At 37.2% G+C, this 17,088-nt stretch overlaps 1 pseudogene across 1 annotated transcript; it reads right to left on the minus strand.

Annotated features, from left to right (window-relative positions):
• Window positions 1–3,307: 3,307 nt before the first annotated feature.
• On the minus strand, window positions 3,308–16,881 carry LOC143863744 (5'-3' exoribonuclease 3-like; annotated as a pseudogene). Its single transcript, XR_013240957.1, has 24 exons — window positions 16,473–16,881; window positions 16,233–16,338; window positions 14,698–14,774; window positions 14,409–14,600; window positions 14,094–14,213; window positions 13,912–13,974; window positions 13,249–13,380; window positions 12,942–13,106; window positions 12,657–12,734; window positions 12,439–12,549; window positions 11,143–11,208; window positions 10,893–11,039; window positions 10,662–10,757; window positions 10,408–10,503; window positions 7,275–7,345; window positions 6,955–7,083; window positions 6,805–6,881; window positions 6,682–6,722; window positions 6,492–6,566; window positions 6,257–6,396; window positions 6,021–6,122; window positions 5,874–5,949; window positions 4,474–4,544; window positions 3,308–4,376 (listed from the first exon to the last, which is right to left on the minus strand). The product of XR_013240957.1 is annotated as a 5'-3' exoribonuclease 3-like (transcript).
• Between the last annotated feature and the right edge of the window lie 207 nt (window positions 16,882–17,088).

The raw sequence follows: 17,088 nt of genomic DNA on the forward strand, positions 1-17,088 counted from the left end.
ATCTAACTTAATTCCTATTCAATTAGAACTGAACTTAGAAAAATAACAAGAAATCCTATCTAATCAGGAGACCACCCAACATCATCTCGACTGGGACTGTCTGCCTAGTCAGACCCTTGCATATTGAAAGGAAGTGGTGTGTGCACATGGCCCATGTCAGGAAGTGGTCCCTACTTGATCCGCTAAAATGACAATACTAGTTGGGCTAGTGGGCCGATAATATGATCACAATGAGGTTGAACCGATTCATGTGTTGGTTTGTATTTCCTTTATTTTTTTGATATTATTGCATGCTGTTGCAAAATATTTCACAATAAGATTATGTGGTAAGCAAAATCAGGTAACAATGTTTTGAGTAGGGGTGCAACTCTCGTAGAATTTTAGGAATTCGGGTTGAAATCAGATTGGGCTTGGGTTGATTCCAAGTCATATTTTAGCAAAAGCTCAACCCAACCGGACCCTACCCAAGTTGCAACTCTAGTTTGAATGAGCATGAGGGGTGCAACTTAGGTCGCGTTGGGTTGGGTTGGGTTGAGCTTTCGCTAAAAAATGAATAGGAATCAATCCGGCTCCGATTTCAAGGTAAAAGCTCAACCTGAATTCCGAAAAATCGACCCGTGTTACAACCCTAGTAAACATGTACAAGGACACATCATCTCCATTGTGGGTCCCTTTAAAATACACAATTTATATCTGCACCATCATGTTTTAATAATGAAACGAACCCACCTTGTCCTATATGTTTTACGCAGCATACAATTCCCAAAAAGCTATGCTACTTAAGCCATATAAGACATTAAGACAACGTGAGTCCTCCCCATTATCAGGACATGCTGGTGCGGAATGCAAGACCTCAAAATACGTACTTTGACATTATGTTGGTAGGTTCAAAATGGTGTCATAACATAGTCCGTCACGCTTTAAATGTGGCGCTTTCTTCTGATCATTTGGTAAGTGATATATGGGAAATGATATCCCCTGACAACCAACGCAACACCACGCCCCCATAACGGTTCACTTAGGATAAGTTCGCCCCCTTTAACATTTTCGTTTGCCTTTAAAACTTGAACATATAACGTTAACCCGGGCATTTCCCGTGATATATTCGCCTCCTTTTCTTTCCTGGGTCACCCCCATCTAGCCTATTCATGACTACACTTTTTAAACTAAGTGGGGAAGTAAAAGGGGGCTAATATACCATTTCCCGTTAATTTATTTTCATTTGGTGAGTACCCATATGAAGACGTCTGTAAAAAGGTAGGGGTGATATCAATTGAGGAGAAGATGAGTGAGCACCGCTTAAGATGGTTTGGGCATATCCAACGTAGGCCTTTGGATGCTCCGGTGAAAGAATTGACTCGTGCCAAGTTGATGGAGTAAAAAGAGGTAAGTGCAGTTCGAAAACAATTTGAGTAGAAACAATGAGGAAAGACTTGAGGGCTAAGAACATAACAGAGAACATGACCTTGGAAAATTTGAGCCAGGTAGATCCTTTCACCTTCTTCATGAAAATTTTCTAAAAGATTCATTAGCCGACCTCAACTAGTTTGGGACAAAGGCTTAGTTGGGTTGAGTCAAGTGGCCCACTAGATCAAGGGAACATATTGCTACAAAGAGCCACTATTTTTGTAAGGCAGCTTACACAAATGATTGGCATTTTGGTAATTATCCAAAATTTAACATATTTTTTTGGGAGATGATTTTTTCACCCCACCAATAGGATAATGCACCCCCCTTGTAACATGATTTTGACGTCAAACAGCTTATTGTCTGCCCACAATTCACGTTAACAGGGGGCGCATTATCCTACTGGGGGTGAAAAAATCATGTCCTTTTTTCTGGGTGATAAACTTTAGTGAAGGGGCCCTGGATAATTTCCCTTATTTCTTTTCTAGTAGCTAGCTCTACTTTAATACTGTAGAATGCCTCTATCTTGATTGAATGATATTCCTGGTGGACCAATTAGGTGAGTATGTGTTCTTAAGAATCTAAAACCCTTGTTATATTCCTTAAAAAAGTTGACAATTGATATTGGCACTATCATGTTTTAATAATTGCACAAACTCACTGGTCTATTTTGTTTAATCGGCTGATGAGAGCTTTTTGGGAACTGTAGTAACCACAGTTAGCAAAACTCCGTTTAAAACTTTTATAACGAATAAAACTTAAATTTTTTAAAATGCGTTTTAAACATTTTAAACAAGTTTTTTGGGCCAACTTTTCAATTTTACTCCCACTATATTTTGTAAATTACAAAATTCTAAACTCATTTTTTTATGGTTCTGTTTATTTACTACGTCTTATGTGACTATCTTCTTAATTTCAAAACGTACTATTCGCTGCAAGGGTTTTTGTAGAATGGTTGTAGAAAGTAGAAGCCTTCATATGAGGAAATTAGGTATGAAACTTCCATGGAAGGGGTTTCCAAATGAATGCTTTGGATCCCCAAAAATGTAGAGCCACATGTGTTTTTGAGCTTGGGCTCAGATAAGCTTATCTGAGCTCGAGCTTAGGAACACTTTCCTCTTTAGCTTCAAGACATACACCTCTGCTCACATTTTTGTTTTCTCCAGTCTCTGCTAGTGTCTCTCTTTGCTCAAGTCTCTACATATGACGTTCTGGCTTGCCCCTTATTTATAAACTAAAACTAAATCCTAACTAATAAGGACTAACCAAAATCTTGATACAACTCTAACTCCGACCACACACAGACACGATTGAGTCTAACAACCTTGTTTACTAAAACTTACAAACTCCACTAACCACAAATCACGACTCCTAGTTCCACTAGGATTCGTCTATTCGGGTTTCACATCCGCACCACATCCACATCTCGTCCGCACCGCATTGCACCGGCCTGTCCCCTCCAGCACATGTGTAGAGTCGGCGATGACACTCGACAGGAAAGGACAGCAGTTGGAGAAGGAAATAGAGTTAAGAGGACACAATCAAGATGAGTGTGGGAAGAGGCCAAATATCAACAAAAAGCTTATCTCATTTTGAGTAGAGTATTTGGTTTCATGATTTTTAACTACTTCTATAACTTGGAGATACTAGTTTCCTGATTTTTAGTTACTTCATCAGGTCTTCTTTTTTTAATGGATCTTACTACTATTCGTAATCATGGTATTCCCTTCAATAAAATGTGTTTTTACTCTCTGGAGATGCACCACAAAAGTCATCAAACTCCACAGAGCTAGGCAGACTATTGAAAATGCAGGGACTGGTTCGTATCGCCAGTCCAACTGATAATCAGACCTTTCTGAAGAGGCCTCAACTACAAAAATCTTTGCAATCAACAGAAGTGAAGAGATCTCTAAGCTGAGATTTTGATTTCTAAGTTTCCAAGAATCAATATAATTTAAAACAAATCCCCTTAGGTGAGCTGTTTTTTAATGGATCAAGTAGGCTTGAAAGACGGTCCAATATTCAATGAAGAATTGCTCTTTCTGAACTGGTCGGGCCCAATCCCTCAAACTTCTGTTATCAGATGGCCAATGTGAATTCAATGTCATGGAGCCTGCCTTAGACGTGAGTTTTACTCAAGTCTTGAATGAGCTTTACAAAATCCAAAGCTGAACGTTTTCACAACTACAGGTTACTAAAAGTGGTGCTGCATTAGGATTCTCTCTCATAAACTAGTAACTGGTGCTGCATTAGGATTCTCTTGGGGTGTTTAAGACTCCAACGCACGTCGCTCGGCCATTATCTCTGCCATGTCATCTTCGACCACTCACTCATAAACTTGTATTCTAATCCAGTACATGTTTAAAAGTGTCAAGTTCTTTCAAATTCTGCCAAAACACAAGTACTGGTCCAAAAGGCACAAAACAAGGAAGTGATGTATCCGCACCCAAATTTTTACACTACGATGGGGTGGCCCATGGAAGAAAAAGGGGCAAAAATATCATTTCCCCCCCAAAAAAAACGATAATACCTACCTCAAGCTTTCTGGGGAAGAGGAAGTTCCGTCAGTTTTGGCAATCCATCTTTGGCCAGAATAAGATGATGTCTCGAAATTGCCTCTGCCATGTCCTCGACCGTATGTTTGTTGTGGCACAGAATTCTGGCACCAGTTATTGCTCCGGTTAGCAATTGAACCATTTCCCCATCGATTATAATTGCCATTTCTCGCCGGAAATCCCCTACGAGTCTCAATATTCTGGCCGCAATTTGATCCCCTATGAGTCCCAATATTCTGGCCGCAATTTAACCCCCTACGAGTCTCAATATTCTGACCGCAATTTGATATGCCATTCGAACCGTTTCCTCTACCCCACCAACCAGAACCTGTCACTTTCCGTATCTCTTTACCCGTGGACAAATCAGTCGTTCCATTTGCTATTTCCTTCCTATATCTTTGTTGAATTTGAAATCTGCGGTTCTTTCACGAGTTAATGTCACTTAAATGCTAAGATTGTATGATTCTTCAGAAAAGATCACAATGAAAAAGAAGTAAACAAGTATGTGTACCTGGAACTCTGCCTCGGTTGCCAACCCTCGTGCCAAAGCTGTGTTGTCTGTATATCTGCTTCTTCAATTGTCTGCAAGCAATTCACAGGTACAACAAGTAAATATCCTTGAATTTTACAAAAGTAATTAAAGTAGTCGAATTAGGACCAGAAAAAATAGAATCAGCATGATGATATTCTGTATTTGAACTTGTCTTCATACAAAATGACAACCAATGATTGCCTTCACAACTCTTATCAACTGAGTAACATGAATCTAACTCTAGCACAACCTCAGAGGTAGGGTAAATAAATAAGCTAGCGATCACATAGACATATCTGATATTTCAATCATTCTACATGGATAGAAGCAATTACAAAGAAGGGTTGATAATGGAGTTTGTGATTTGTAATTTACTACACCGATCTGTGTATTGCAAGTAGAAGAATCATTCAGTGACATAACTCACCCATCAACAGGACCCAACTCTAATAGTAGTCAATTATACTGAACTGATAACTGTTTGACAAAAGCCACTCGACTAATAGTATCACTGAAATGTTGTCGTGGAACATACTTCCCCCTAAAATGGGTGAACAAAGATGGTCGAATGCCATTCAAAATGGGTAAGAAACCAAACTTCCATATGCAACAAGTTGATAAATATTAAAACATAGCATCCACAGGTCATCCGTGAAATTGGTTGGTGAAATTATCCAGTCTAATGTTCCATATCAAGAGACTAATTTGGGCCCTTTTGTGGGTTCATTGGTTGCAAAGGGAGATGCCAGCCAAATAAATGATGAACCACATACATATTTTCCAAACAAAATTGGCAAATAAATTCATTATGCTTTTTCCTCTCAGGGTACACCAAGATTGTTGTTGCAGCACCCAAGGATGCTTCGATTCTCTATTGTCATTTTCTCTGTCAGTGTACACCAAGATTGGCTGTGATTCTCTTGTTACTTTGGAATTTGATGGGCCTACATAAGATCATTCACAGTGGATTCCATTTCCCACAATTAATCCTTCATGACATAAATGTAGTTTACCCTCACCTTGGTGGATTCGACATGTGCTCCCCCTTAATAAATCTTCTCTGTTACAATTATAAATTATTACTGGATTCCATTTCCCACAATTAATCCTTCATGACATAAATGTAGTTTACCCTCACCTTGGTGGATTCGACATGTGCTCCCCCTTAATACATCTACTCTGTTACAATTATAAATTATTACTGTTCTCCTTTTCATTAAAAAAATACTATCTCTGCTAAATCAAACTTTGGGGTTATAGGGTATAAGTTTCTTTTCACCTTAGAGATGCTGTAAAGGAAATCGAAACCCCAAATTCGCACCTACTGTTAAACTAATAGACACATTGAACAAATGCAGGAGCTAAAAGGTAGAAGATACCTTGGGAGGAATTTTCACATTTTCTGGTGGACGAGGAATATGATCATGGCTTTCTGGACCCTCATACAATGCAGATCTACATCACGAGGAGAAAGATTTAGCATAAATATTTTACAAAGATTTTTTCCAACACCAAGAGGAACTTACATGACATCGTCGTCTGTGATGTCCTCCATACCAATCAATGGTGAACTGGATATTTTTGGCTGGGAGGCCTCATCAAAAAGGCATAGAAAACCATTCAAGCCACTGTAGAAAAAACATTCAAGGACCAGAATGACTTGCCTATAACTTGAAACAAAATGCAGATATAGAATATAAACACCACAAAAGTAAAAAAAATGAAATAAAATAAACCAACAGACAGAAGGAACTAGAAATACCTTGTTTGGCTGCCAATGCAATCTTTGATCTCCACTCGTTTCTTTCCAGATATAAGTTCAGAAACTTTTATTCCAAAATCATGACTAGCCCTCACAAAAATCTTGTCAAACGTTTCAGAATTCCTGCTGATTTCATCATCCTGTAAGGAGTCCAAAGGTACAAAAAATGTCAATACACAGGACCATCCATGTCTCAGATTTATCAAATGTTGAATATCTAATAAGAAGGCCGCACCGTAAGTTCTTTTTGTAAATTCCTAGTCACTGAAGTAAGAAGCTCTTCCTCCACAAATGGCAGTTTTGTGACACCCTTTGACAAAATCATTTCATCAAGTAGTATTATGTTGGCAGGTTTCCCTCAAATCAGACAAGTATGCCTAGATTTTAACTGTATAATATAATGAATGCATGTGAAGAATTTTAACCTGCCATAAATAACGTTTGCCGTCTGTATCCACTTCAAAATCTGATCACAAATTATAAGTGAAACAAGTGAAACTTATGACATGGTTAATGAGTTGTGATGTGCCCTATAAAATGATTCTTACCCGTAGGGTAAAACTGTTCAATATTTGGTTCCTTGCAGGTCATGAGATCCCTGTAAGCTTTAGGAAGTGCATGCGCACTAAAACAGAGCATGTTTATGTCATATTCAAAGGAAATCAGAATGGAAGCAATGCGACACACGAAAAACTTACCTTCGGGGAGGAAGAACACTCATAAGTTGATCAAAAGGCTTAAATGGTTTACGCATTTCAAAACTAATTCGCGATTGAGTAAGGCCCTTGAGGTCAGAAGCAAAAGGACCATAATAAGAATTATAGTACCTGAAAACAATATCCAATTCCTATAATTTCAAGAACTAGTAATTTCAAGCCTTGGTAATGATAAATTCTCACAAGACACTTGAAGAAAAAGAACATCTACTCAGAAAAGAATTAGTTGACCGATTCTACTAAACATCGTACTGAAAATTGCATCTAGAACAATGTTAACTTTGATCAGAAAATCGACTTACCAAGTCCACGAGCACACGCCGCCAAAGTAATAATGTAAAACCCAACATAGGCCTTCAGTGTAGTTATGAACCTAATGTAACAAGAAGACACATCAACCAATGCAACCTACAGTTGTCTGTCTAGCTAATTATCCCAAAAAAAAAAAGAAGAAAGAAAATCTTATCTAATAGTTCAGAGAAACATAGAATTTGTATGTGTTCCAACAAACTACACAGTGGATTAGAGCAGTTGCACTTCATTTTTTTTTTTAAGAAAGATGACAATTTTCATTAATATTGAAATAGCATTCGAGACCAGTAGTCCCAGCCTGCTGATACAAGTATTAGTTGAGTGTCGGACATATCTGAGGTTTTACAAAAGACGATAGGGCATTTTTGTCCTTCAAGAATCTAGGAGTACAGTACCCTTTCCCATGGATCTATGCTAACTACAGATATGAAACTACTTTAAAATCATCCCTGTTGCCTCCCGCCCTAGCTAGAGTATCGGCCAGCTCATTTGACGAGCGCCTGCGATGTTCGAGATTCGGATTAAGTACCCGATCAAATCCAGTATTTAGGCAACAGTCTCCTGCAATCTCCAAGGTCCCATTTCAGATTCAGAAGCCCAAGCCACTACATTTGAGGAATCGCCTTCCACTATGAGGGGACGTTGCTCATGTTCACATGCCCACCACAGGCCAAAAAGTAAGGCTTTAACGTCAGCCTCATTAGCATCACATATTCCACATGGTCGAATACGTCATAATAATTGTGGTAGAGGAATTTCTAACATGGAAAGAATTACATCATGGGGAGCGGTTGCACTTTATGTACATCAAGGAAAGCATTTTATACTTGTCTCCTTCAAACATGGCATATATAAGTCGGCATGTAGAAAGAAAGATGGCATATAATAGTAGGCATGTAGCAAGAAACAAGGCATATAACAGTTGGCATGTGGCAAGAAAATGGTGGAGTGGCTTCGACATAAGTAGATGCCAACTCAAAAAAGATTTGTTGTTTAAAAAAAGACAATTGATTTCTAATGTGCACATAGATAGACTACTGATGTAGAGAATGTTTTCTCGAAAGAACCATATATAGGACAAAAAAACCCATAAACAAGGCACAATGAACAAAAACAATTAGGATGAGCAACCAATCCACGTTTAATTGATTTGATCTTCTACACTAGCTTTCAGAAATAGTGGACATAAATCCAACCCATGATAGGCATCCATCCAAAATTCTATTGAATTTTGTGCAGATACTTCTTCCGCACTCCTTCGGTGTATAGGGAATGGAGTTTTTGCCCTCTCTTATACGGTAAGCAGATACTTCTTCCGCACTCCTTCGGTGTATAGGAATGGAGTTTTGCCCTCTCTTATACGGTACAAAATAGTAATTGTCTAAATCATAGTTGCCGGAAACTTCCTAGTCGCTTCCTCGGAAACTCACTTCAGAACCTAAGTTCTTCCCGCTTTCCAAATTTAGGGAAGTGTCCTTCCTCGTTTCCTATGCATTTCCTCTTAATTAAGAGTACTAGTTCTATTTAGGTGATTTCTTCTTCCTAAAAGATTATTTTCTCTGTTTGATAGTGTGCTTAAGGAGCGTATTTAAAGAAAGCGTGCATTTAAAACTTGAAAACTCAGATTAAGTTTCAAAAGAAAATTGTGTGGATCGTTTTTCAAAAACTTAATATTAAATATACATGAATAAAATATGTGAAACTGTAAATTCCTAAAACTTGTAATTCTAATTAGTCGTGAAGTCTTCTTTTCTACTTCAATCATTATCTATATTAACCCTTCCCCCTAACCTGCTACAATCCTACTCTTTCTATGGACTTCATTGCTTCTAATGACGCAAATGGCATGCTCGGTGTTGACATTCATTGACGATTCCCACCAATTTTCTATGTACTTTGTTTAAAGCTTTTTGCTTCCCATATTTTCTCTTTTCTAAACCCCTTGCTTCCCGCATCGTTTCTCGCACTCACTTCCCACCTTGGCAACTATGGTCTAGATCATGTAAACCTGAAAAGCAAAATGAGTAGTAACCTAGGAAAATGTCCTAAATACCAATGTTTGATTTTGGAAGGGTTTAAGCACCAATCCCATCCAATCATAGATCGGTCTGTGCTGAAAATAAAAGATTTTATGATATAAAGCTTTTGATTTCTAAATTGAATCATACAGCAATTGTAGCAAGCGTTCAAGAAGCTAATGTGATGATCGATCAAAGTGAACTTATTTAACCTGTAACACATGTTTGAGCAAAAATGTTCCACAGAGCCGGTTAGTCTGGCAGTTAACCGTACGGTTCGTGAGAGTATGCATATGGCTATTTCCGCTTCAAGAAATCTTTGTATGGGTTTCAGTGAATTTAGATTTAAAATTCTGTAATTAAGTTCACTCCGATCTGCAATCCTCATATTAAAACAAGGGGGCTTTTGTCTGAGTGTGTGGATGAAGGAACGAATATGCCATGGAGATTATGAGTGATCATGGAAGGAGAATGTATGTAACAGCATGGCGTTAAGATAGATAACTGCTTGGTATCCGAGCAAGGCAGGATACAATATTGGGAAGGCCATGATAGGAGATTCATCTTCTATGTAGAAAGAAGAAATGGGCTCATACATGACTCACAGCATGGCGTTAAGATAGATAACTGCTTAGTATCCGAGCAAGGCAGGATTTAATATTGGGCAGGCCATGATAGGAGATTCATCTTCTGTGTCGAAAGAAGAAATGGGCTCATACATGACTCTCAACAAGGGAGATCACAGCATCTTAAATTTCAAAAGTTAATGTGGTGGGGTTAAAAAAGTAAATCATATTATACTAACTGAAGTAACCACATACTGAAATAGTTGTACGTGCAGCATGGTAAAAAAAAAAAGACTGACATGGCACTCATTCCTCACTCAATACGAACAGTTCAAGATAAATATGAATTCCAAAGGAATAATGATGGTTAACCAATTGGACGAGTAATCCAAGCTGATCAAAAATAATTATTTACGTACCAAAAACAAAATGGTATAGTAAAAGATAATTCACGTGCGCATATTTAATATCCTTAACCTTGTTGGTGATAAATTATGCTAATGCATTTGGGATTAACGGAATGATGAAAAAAATCATACAATTTTTTTCCTTGCTGCTTGAATTTCAGTTGAGCTTTCTGCAGAAAATTTTTCTTTATAGAATCTTTCCTTCCACCCCGGAAGTCCAAGTTTGACCTGAAATTTTTTGTGTCCAACAAAACAATTTAAAAAATCACTAGAACTGTTTTTGCATAAAATCACTAAAGTAGTCTTATTTGTTGATGAAAACAAATGCTTGAAATATCTTAATCCAGACTCAAAAATGTAAAAGAATACTGAAATACAGAACAAACCATGTCTCTCTCCAAACTTCCATGCTTGAACAGGTCTGATTTATCACGAATAATTTCCTTCAGCTTCTGCATCAGCTCCTTTGTGTTTTGAAAGGCCTAAAGAATCAGAGAAGAGAATTGGCAGAAATATTGGCTCATGCTCGAAATAAAACTATGATCATCAGAACTAAATAGTAGTGACCTGTAAGATCACAACCACGATACAAGCTTAAGTCAAGTGGACGGACGTACATCATTATCAACACCAATTTCATCATTCTGAGAAATGGGAATGGTTTTTGAAGTTCTGAAAGTTGAAATTTTCTCATAGGACATCCCATGACTTCCCTGTCTAAAATTAGGCTCCAACACGCAGTCTTGGTGCATTGAATTTTCCATCTGAGCAGAATTACATCCCAATAATAGTTTAATGATGCAAGAGGGAAAAGTCATGATCCGTTTCATTGGAATACATGTCAGGTGAATGATATCAGGATCTCACCGCATTTCCTAAATCATCTCCACCCACGGCTACTAAACTCTCATGCAACATCTTCTTTAGCTTAATCTGCAGAACTCAAAAACAAAACATTAAAGTGAAAAATTTTAGCAGAAGCTTTGTGCAATCTATTTATTCAGGATATCAATATTTTTTAAAACGACTGGCAGATTCAGTAACTACATGAGCTACTTATAAATTTCAGTAACTACATGAGCTACTTATAAATTTCAGTATCAATAGTTCCACCATCTGCATAATATTTTCATGATTATATTTATAAATTATCATCATAAAAAGGATTGTGCGGGATATGAAGATGACCTAAAATCATCAAGTACAATAGTCATGTAGATTAAAATATCAGCATAAAAGAGACTGTGTGGAATATGAAGATAACCTAAAATCATCATTCAGTTACTAATCATGTACATAAAATAAATATAATAACGATAAGAACAAAGCCCTCCAGTTTAAACTTAAGAAAAAATTTCCCAAATTTCCCCACTTCTCTCTATCCTGTTCCTCTGTGAATGCTCAACTCTTAGCTATGCGCTCTCATCTCTTCTCTCTCCTTCCTGATGGTCCGGCAGTTCAATGATCTAACTCTGAGATGCCATCTCTGGTAAGCCTTTCCTTTGTGAATCAAGGTGAAGGAAAATTAGGAAGAAGAGGGAGAATGAAGAAGAATGTTACGATCCTTCGTTGGGAGCCTGCCTAGGTAGTAGGCATGGTACTAAGTGGGACCCAGCCTGGTATGGGACAAGTTTAAAGGGCCTAGCCTAACATGTTCCATCATCTATGGAGCTTTTGGTGCATTGGTTAGATACCTAACATTTTGTATCAAAGCAGCCACCAAGTCCCGTATTCGAGTCACGGAAGGGGTGACCTGTGGAATCTGACCCTAAGTGGCTGCTCTCTCATGCAACAGCCGGTCCATGAAATGCCTTCTACGATGGTCCCTAGAAAATCCCTGAAAACATATTACTAAAATTATTAGAAATTGTCACTAATTGTTCACACTTTTTCTATATTTTTCACTTCATGTTGCTTTCTCTTCGCTTCCCTTTACGCTTCCTCATCACCACCATTGACGCTTTCTTAACCGCTAAAGCTTCCTGCATCTTCCCACTTCGCTTCTCGCATTGGCAACCATAGTTTTTTCCATGGTTTGTGTTCCCACACAAAATATGAGATAAACAAAGGGGATTTCCATAGTTTACCCTAAAAGATGATTTCCATTTCATACAAAATACAGATAGCAGTGTTTAGTAATATGTTCAGAAAAGATAAACAAACCTCTCGCAATTTAGATCTTTTTGTGAAAATGCGATCTTCATATGAACCCACTGCAAGGATGAAAAGCGCTACTCTACTTAACTTCATATAGGCTGCCTTCTTATCTTTAATCTGACCATGTAAAAGAAAACTTTATTAGTTTCTTTCTTCGAATTAACAGAACAGCTATGTAGCATTTTGGCTACAGGTAAAGAGATAGGGAAAAGATTTCTTATTACTCGTTGCGAGTCAACCAAGTAGCCTCCCATTCTCTTAAACTCTGCTTTATAAACTGTCATTAGTAAATCTATTGCTCCCTGTAAAACACGGAACAGAAGGGGTCAATTACCTTAAAAAATTCAAGATACTAGGAAAAGGAAAGGAAATAGTTATGTAAATGTACCTTTGCAAGCTATAAAAACTGATATATCCAAGAAGACATGAATGATGATGCCACAAATTTGTGAACAAAATACATTGAAAGTTTGAAACCAAAGACACAACTTGCAAGCTAGGAAACAAACCTCATTAATTTCCAGGGACGGTAGACAGGGCAAAAAATCGTTTCCAGTGAAGAAACAAATGAAGATGAAATCATCTACAATCCGCTCAAAGTCGATCAGAAAAGAAGGGTCGGGAATTTTCATGTCCAGCTCCAAATATTCTCTTAAGATCCAAACATTCAAGAACTGTGCAAATGTAACAAATAATCCAGTAAACAGAGTTCAGTCACCCATTTTAAACCAAAAGATTGAGATTAATCCAAACAATCGACACCAAAGGAAAAAATATGAACTGTAGTAAGGATGGCTAATAGAAAAAAGAAGAGACCTGATACGGCACATTAGCCAATGAACCACCTCTGAAACATTTCCTTGAGCTTGGTAATGCACTTCCTTCTTTACAAAGGCTCGTTACGGGGGACAAAATGAAGCTGGGATGCTGTTCTCGGGTTAATACATCCTAGATGATACCAGAAAAGACGGTACACAAAATTATCATTAATGCTGTCCTCAACCAAGACCGTACACAAAACAAAAAGAAAAGACCCCTTCCCAATTACTTACCATATGAGAAAACGAATCTCTCTCTCGCTCTCTCACCAGTAAATATAGAATTTATCCAAGCCCAACTTATAGTTCTAGTCTAACTAGGAGACCCAAATACTACCTCTCCACTTTCACTCCTGCAACTATATACTATGCTATATAGCAATCCTAGTTACACAGCGTAACTAGGACAAGGACAAACCCATGCAGAATGGGAAACAAGACAAAAACTGTGGGATTTCTCTTGTAGTCTCCAAGTTGACAGGTGAGGAGTACACAAACAGAAATTAAAGACGATTGACGACGAACTGATTGTAATATTTTGAGCTTGTTGATTTGAGAGCACAATAATCTCTAAAAGAAGAGCCATGGAGAATTTATTACATTGGGTCACACACTCGTTTCAACCACAATGAATCGCTTAAGAAAGAGAGACTCTACTAACCTCTCTCAGTATGGAGAAATGTACTTCATGTGTAGCAAGAGCCAGCATTATTAAGTCGGCATCCTGACAGTTAATAAGTTTACAGGCTTGCATAATCAGCAAATAAAGCAGGAAAAAACCCCATAAAAAATTCAGATTTCCAAATTAAAACCCTTCATAGCAAAAGGAAATTTTTTTCATACCAAACCATGTAAGCAATGGCGTGTATTTGGATCATAACCAGGAAGATTCCTTTGGAGGCGTATGAATGACATTATTTTATGCTCTCCTTCCCCAGGAACATTTGCATCAGAAAGTATAACCTTCAAATAATTCAAAGCAAACAAATAGAGTAACTATTTTGATATCTAAGGAGTAATTATTATCTTTGTTATAATTGAATGTCAGAGGAATTTGTTTAAAAATGCTCTTAACACGAAATGAGTGAAAATCAAGTAACTGAGTGACAGTCCCTTATATCTAGAAAAAAAATTCTTGAAGTCAGTTTTGCATTGAACCTTAATATTGCTCCAACCCGGATCACCATTTAGTCTCAGGTGAATATAGTACTTAAGGGCCTTCGACAGTTAATCCATAAACACCGTTCCCGGTGTAATCACATTAGAATCAGAAACTTCAGATTCCTGTTTTGGGAGAAGTATTTTCCCTTCCAGCTCAAATTCCCTTCTTAACTTTTCCTCCTCCTCTTCCTAAACAGCAATGTAAATGAATGCAATGTTGAGGACATGCACATAAGTAACAATCTACAAGATTACAAGTATTGTATGGAACTGAATGAAAACAGACTGCAATTTTAGAATTTAGTGCTGCTTGGAAGCGCCGAGACCGCTGTTGGTTCATTTTTGCTCTGGGAGCAACTCCATCTGCATGCACATTTAAGCCAGAAAACCATTAAAAAGAACAAACATAATCAAATGGAAATGCAAGTGATTCCTCCATATATAATAAAATTGAAATGCAGTTTCTATTCTTCCATACATAGCGAACGAAATTGTTACAACATAATTAACAACAGAAGCTACATATACATAAGATGTGTAGAAACTATATACAGCAAGTTCTGAGGTACAGATACACATTACAAGAATCCATGCATTTCTTATTTGGCACTACATTTGATTCATTCAAACGGTTTAACTTGGTTGCCCCCACCATGGACATGGAAGAAAATGTTACTGATTGGGTTATCCTTGATAACCTACAAAATGTATTTTTGGCTATTGATGTTCAATTTCATCTTCATTTTTTATTGCAGACTCTTGGTCAGATGTTTGGATAATCCAATTAGCATAAAAAAAAAAATTTGAGCAAAAGATAACTATATTAAAAGTGAGAAGATTAGAAATCAGCCTAATTAAGCAATGCAAAGGTGGGCCCACAAGGAGGACGGCCCACATTGACATATGGTTGGAACCATCTAATGCTATTGTAAACACCCCATGTTGCCTTGAGGCCAAATTCATAATTTTCCACCATTAACAATCACAATCTAAACAACTATGTCCTGTTTGATTTGAATTTTGTTATCCGAATGTGGGTCCAAAACTGATTATTGGACTCAAATTTCCTTCATTTACACAATTGGTTCTCAAAATCCAAAACAAAAAGGGCCTAAATGGTTAGGATTTCATACTAAGGCCCTGCTAGTTTTGGATTTTCAGAATTTGTTTTGAGTCCAAAATTAAATGATTATTAGACTTAAAATTAAACGAGCACAATCGAATCATCTAAATGGTTGGGAGTGCATACTCATGCCCTGTTTGTTTGGCTTTTGAGAATTGATTTTGTGTCCAATTATAAGTTTTGGAATCAAAATCAATCCCGAAAATCCAAAAATGGCTTAAGAAGAGGAGATTGGTGGGACCTGCATCGTATCAATGCAGGTCAGGATATCTTGGGGATCATAGACAACAAAATTATATGAGCCTACTAACTTTATTAAAACCTTAAACCATAGATTAAGTAACCTTCTTCATTCTATTGGCTCTGTTTGGATTGAAGGAAAAACATCTCTTGAGGAAAGTTTTTTGTTCCCACAATTTAGAGGGCAAAGATAAATTTTAGAGATATCTTTATAAAGTAAAGGTCCCTATAAATAAAACTTCAAACGTAGTCATTCAAGTCACTATTTATATATGTAATGTAATCAAACAATGTAAAAGCATAAAATTTTGGAGAAGTTTTTCTTTTCCAAACTTTTTCAAAAAATCCCTTCAATCCAAACAGGACCAAACTATCTAGCCCACTTTGAAGTTCATCTTCCACAATAGTCCATGTAAAAGCACTCACCTACCATTGAAAAAAAGAAAAAAAACACTCACCAATCGCCATGTATAAAAGCTTTCTAGGCCTCACAATACGGAAAATCTTATCTATGTACTCAAAAATACTCTTGAACACCTCATCGAAAGTTTTGGGTGGGAAAAGCTGCATGTAATGAAAAAAATATTAATAATAGTAATAATAGTCACCTTTTCATATAAGGTGTAATACCATATCCAAATTTATACATGTCACGTAAAAGAATAAGAATAGGAAAGATGAGAGAGAGTAGAACAAACATCATCTTCTGGATGAAAACATGGATGAATAATCCCATTCATATCCAAGTAAAGATTATCAAACTCCATCCCATTTGGATTAGGTTGAGTTAAATCAACCGATTCTCCTTTTTCTATCACTGCATTTTGAACAATCTTTGGATACTTATTTACCAACCATCGATAAAAAGATGGAACCCCCATATCTCTTTTGACACAAGTTGCAGTTGCATGTATCAGACTATTCACATTCAAAAGGAGAATTGAGGCAAGTATCAAACATTCATTCTAGAAATGTCTTTGAGATGAAAGATGGTGTAGAAAATCCAGGATCAAAGACACTAAACCTTTGATACACCTGAAGAACACAAAATCACAGCAAAAGCAATAACCCACAAAGAAACACAAATCACCAAAAGGAGATGGAGAGGAGAGAGAGAGAGAGAGAGAGAGATTCTCCAATAAACTATTCACTTTATAAAAAAAAAAAAGGAGAAAGGAAAAGCGTTTATATTCTTCATAAATCTCTCTCTCTCTCTCCCTCCACGCATCTCTTTTGTCCTTTGTGGGTATTGCTTGTTGCTTTATTTATTCTTTGTGTTAAATCAAGGATTATTAAAGCTTGTTGCTTTGATCC

This window comes from Tasmannia lanceolata, unplaced genomic scaffold, assembly GCF_043159265.1.
Source record: "Tasmannia lanceolata isolate RefF3 unplaced genomic scaffold, GAP_Taslan_0.1 ptg000044l, whole genome shotgun sequence".
Taxonomy (NCBI): domain Eukaryota; kingdom Viridiplantae; phylum Streptophyta; class Magnoliopsida; order Canellales; family Winteraceae; genus Tasmannia; species Tasmannia lanceolata.